Here is a 4,993-nt window from a genome sequence, read left to right on the forward strand (position 1 = left end):
TTTTCTGGTAATTTTAAACCGGCTTGTATGCAGTAACCTTTTAAAAGTTAAAGTCATAAAAAACATGAATTTGCTTAAAAGCGAAGTAAAAACAATACATAAATCCAGTATACAAAGGAGAAACCTTTTTTTTAAAAGGAGTTATTTCTGTCTTAAAGTGTCTTATGCATTTCGATACACACTAGACTTTTCATATTTAAAATAGGGATGTCACCTGAGTCTAATATAGCTTACATTCTAAATACATAACATATATATACTAAAACTTTAAAAAATCTTCTAATCTTAAAAGTCATTATTTAGAAGACGACGAAGAAGACGACTGGAAATTTCTCCTTAGGAAGTTCATGGACCCGGGGTTTTCTCAGTCGATTGAGAAGTTCTGTGTTCTCCCTCTGAAGGACTTCCAGATGCTGTCTCGGAAGGCCTTGGGTGTCGCCCAGTAGCTTCGTCTCGCACGACCGACACCTGCACACCTGGGGGGGGAACCCGTGGGGTAGTTCGTAGTCATAAAAAATATGACTTTCGGCAAACGTCCCTGTGAAAAAAGTTGTAATTATCATTAACATTTCATCATATTCATTATCATTATTTTAATTTTTGTGATTGTGATTGACTATAATTGTTATTATTATTACATTTTTGAGTTGTTTTTATCGTTATTATTTTCGTGATTACTATTATCATCATTATTATTATTATCATAATTATTGAAATCATGATGACGATGGTGATGATAATGATGATTATAGTGGAATTTTCGTGGAATGTTTGGCGATTTATATTAAAAGGCATCGTATACCGATATACGTACTTCTTACATGTGAAACACAATAAATTTTTTTAAAAAATCAAGTAAATCGCAAGAAACTACAATACCACCTATATAAAATATACTTGAAAGAAGGTAACGAAACAATCCACGCTCATAAAAAACGCATTAACCCATACAGTACTCCTAAAACATACTTCCTGCTGCTTCACTCGCAGCCTCGTCGCCCAGAAGGCTTTGCCCCGGGGAATCCTGGGAGGGTTTGGGCTTCCCCGACGCTGTGACCCACAAGCAGGAGGCCTTCGCTCGTCTCGCTGCACTCCACCTCTCCTTCCGATCGTCCCAGCAAGCTCTCGTGGAAACTGCATAGGGCCTAAAACACGCGAGATTATAGGCGTAAGGGTGATGTTTTTTCTGCATAAGACACGATATAATAATACTAGAACAAATGTCCCTTTTTCCCCCTTTTATTTTATTTATTTTTTAGTTATTTTCCCATTTATAAAATGGCAGAATATACTGAAATGATCTTCCAAAAATTATCTTATACAAAAACTACACTCACTGTCTTTTGCATCTTTGTGGCTCCTTTCTGCAATGTACACTCTTTGGGAGCGGCCAAGAGGCACATGCAGTCGGGCTTTGCCACTTCCCCGGTTCTAAAGAGAGGCTGACGGAACTGGTTTGGGCCCCCAAGAATTTCGCCGTCAGAGACACTTATTCCGGTCAGGTCAACAGCCTGAAGCGAAGAGAAAAAAGTATGAAAAAATGTGTGTACAAGTAACTAAATTTAAAGTGAATAGACAAACAAAGCTCGAGAATTTTATAGTTATTTTACAATCCAATACCAGCAAAATGCATTTCTTTCGTTAGAGGAAACACATTACAGCACAACCCGTAAAAGGAAATCTCCCACCGTACCTCTACGGATGAAGCAACAGTAACGTCTGAAGACGAATGCACACTACGGACGGTCTCAGGCGATAACAGATCCACACTGACATTCGCCCTACCAATTGGATATCTTCATCACTAAATTTTCTCTCATCTATCTTGGGCGGTGTGAGCTGCCCTTTCTCCGGGATCCCGCGGAGGTGAGACTCTCGTGCGAAACTCTTCTGCCTGAAGATTTGGAACGTGTCTGAAGGAGGCAGAATGGCATCGTCTGGAGGAGGACGAGGACCTGGAGACGGGACAGACGGCGTCGGGGTGTCAGGGACGGCGACGGCACACGTGGGCGACTTCCGGGGCGACGGAGATTGCGACGGCGTGCGTGCGGAGCGGCCGGAGCGGTGGGTGTGGACGGGCGAGTCAGGGGAGTAACGACTGGGCCAATTCAGGTCCCTTGCGTCGCGGGGAAGTCTCTGGCGAGTGCGAGGGGTTACTGCAGTCTGGCTTGGCTGGAGATGAGACTGGCGTGAGAGCTGGAGTGTGCGGCGTGGGGCGGAGGTCCTCTCGGACTGCCGGTTCGTGCGGAGGCGAAGAAGGGGGCGTTGGGATCACCTCAGGGACCTCTTCCTCGTCTGAGCTTCCCGAGAAAGTGGGGCGTCGATTCTCTCCTGGGGGCTGGGGCTCACTCGGCGGTGGGGGGGGGCGAGGGGTCCGTACCTGTTGCACAAGCAAATGGAGGAGTTTGGAGCAAAAAAACGAAGTGCAGGGAAGGAGACGCATTTAGTTCCACATAAGTGTAAGAAGAGAACAAAAGTCTCTGCAAAAATGTACAAAACCTTTTAAAACATCAGTATACATTTTTTCCATAATAATTTACACAATTCTCTAAAGAAAAAGTATTTTTGTAGGCGTCTTACCTGCATATATCATGGTCAATTTCTACCCTGCATAAGAGAAGTAAATAAACAAATATCTCCTTTACGACGAGGTATCCTAAGGTACTAAGAATAACCCTTCTGCGGCAAAATACGAACCTTCCCTACCGCAGGCTGATCCGAAGCAGGTCCCTGGCGTGTGTCTGGCGGAGGAGCGACTTCTGTGGGGGCGGCGCACTCCTCCCGCGGCGAGGGGGACGTCGGAGGGTCGTGGGCACTGCTGCTTCGGGTTCCTTGTCCTTTGTCTGTTAATTTTTATTTTACGTGTTATGTCCTTACTTCATACTCATATTTACTCTTTATTATGTACGTACTCACCAAGAGCATCACAACATTGAAAACTACAATTAAGTGTCATGCTGTGACCACGGCGGCCTCAAACAGAACCTACCGTAAAAAAAAAAAAAAATGTCTATATTTATTGTCTATAACATGATTAAATCAAGTATAGGCTTGATTTGCTCTAAAACATTCTTTCGTATTTTTTCTGTATATCTACCTTTTTCTAAGATCTATCCAATTTAGTTACACCAACAAAATTCAACCCTTTGCTTTAAATCGTCATTATCTATGATTTAATTAATCTTCCTAAATACAAAAAACATCATACTGTATTCCTCTCAAAATGAAAAAAGAAGAAGGTTTTAAACAGAAACGATAACATTCTGTAAAATCTATGTATTACCCTATATTACAAAGTAAGACTGCTCTGCCCACTATTATCTTTGTTAACACTGTATTTTCGTCTTACCTGTAGCTTGTATGCTTGTAATCTTTCCTTTACCAGGGCTGTCAAGTATTCCCTTGTTACGGCGTCTGGTGACTGGATCTCGCCCTTAAAAGAAAATATTCGCTAGTTATGTCATTCTTAACAAGGACTCATCTTTGAAGATTTTGTTCTTCTCTTAATATATTTTATACATATACGTGTATGTTCAGGTGTATGTATGCGCTGATGTGTGTGTTACTGTGATATATCATTATGTTCCATTTAAAGTTTTCGAAGACCACAGGGTAAAGAGAGCTTTACTTGTGAATCTTCCAGTGATTCTTCTGCAACATCCGTCTGTGGCGCAGCTGAGGTTATATAATTTTCCTCGTGTGGTTGAGCTCCAGTGTGCAACAGTCTGCTTAAGCGTTCTTGGAGGCTGGAAAGAAATAATTACATTAGCTCCTTTCACTGGTGGCATTGCATCTATAAATCTCAGGTCTTCTAGAATGTATATTTGAGATATTTCTTCCGTGTATATATATTTAGAGTACATGATACATACAGCACTGAGCTTAATTACATGAAATTCTTCAAATGATAATTAAGAAAATACAGAGAGAGAGAGAGAGAGAGGAGAGAGAGAGAGAGAGAGAAGAGGAGAGAAGAGAGAGAGAGACGAGAGAGAGAGACGAGAGAGAGAGACGAGAGAGAGAGACGAGAGAGAGAGACGAGAGAGAGAGACGAGAGAGAGAGACGAGAGAGAGAGACGAGAGAGAGAGAGAGAGAGAGAGGAAAGAGAGAGAGAGAGAGAGAGAGAGTAAGAAGCCAAACAAGCAAATGCACCTGTTTAGCAAGCGGTGTCGGCGTTGTGTTCTAGCAGGCGCTGCTCTGCTTCTGCAACATCCTTCGATCCATCCTCTCTTCATCGTCGAACATCTTGCGCCAGTCGTCACCTCCCTCCACTGGACTCTGGGCATGTACCGGGCAAGTCGCCACACTCATCGCCTTCTTCATTCTCTCTTCCACGGTCTTCGGGCACCTCCTGTTCTGCGTTCATCCTGAAATACGTAGATGTATCTACCTGTGGATGGTCGGCTGCGTGCTGGCTTCCGGCTTCGTTCTGTGTATCGTTCAGTCGTTCCTCCAAGGGCGCATCTTCCTCTTCCCCGCGAGCTGAAGGCAAGGAAGTTGCGCTGGGAACCTCGGGGAAAAATAGCTCGTCCTGCTTTCTCCATCCTCTTGGCGTCGACTCCGTGATTCGTCGATTGTGAGATGTTCCATTTTCAAGCCATCTTCTATACTCGTTCCTGGTTCTGCTGACTCTTGAATACCACCATCTGCATTCGGTTTGTTTCCATCAGAAGCATGACTTCTATCGGATGTCACGGAAATCGAGTTCTGCAGCATCTCGGGCTCTCCGTCGGGGCTCCTTTCGTCCATTTGGAGACGTCTGCGCGAAGCCTCGTCAATCTCAGAGGCCGATCATCCGTAGCTGAGTTCGGATGGACATACTCCATAAGGGCGTGTGTTGCTTGCTCTGCTGCTATGATGTGGCCGGGGGATAATGAAACTCCTGGAAGAACCTCAACGACATTTTCATTCGAATATTTACCATCCTTGTGGAGCTATTTGGAGCCTGCTCTCCTTGCCCCCTGCTTGGGTGCCTTGTGAGACCGCAGGATC

At 44.0% G+C, this 4,993-nt stretch overlaps 1 pseudogene; it reads right to left on the reverse strand.

Annotated features, from left to right (window-relative positions):
• Nucleotides 1-210: 210 nt before the first annotated feature.
• Nucleotides 211-2,586, reverse strand: LOC119570318 (annotated as a pseudogene).
• Nucleotides 2,587-4,993: the final 2,407 nt, after the last annotated feature.

This window comes from Penaeus monodon, unplaced genomic scaffold, assembly GCF_015228065.2.
Source record: "Penaeus monodon isolate SGIC_2016 unplaced genomic scaffold, NSTDA_Pmon_1 PmonScaffold_2443, whole genome shotgun sequence".
NCBI classification, from domain to species: Eukaryota; Metazoa; Arthropoda; class Malacostraca; order Decapoda; family Penaeidae; genus Penaeus; species Penaeus monodon.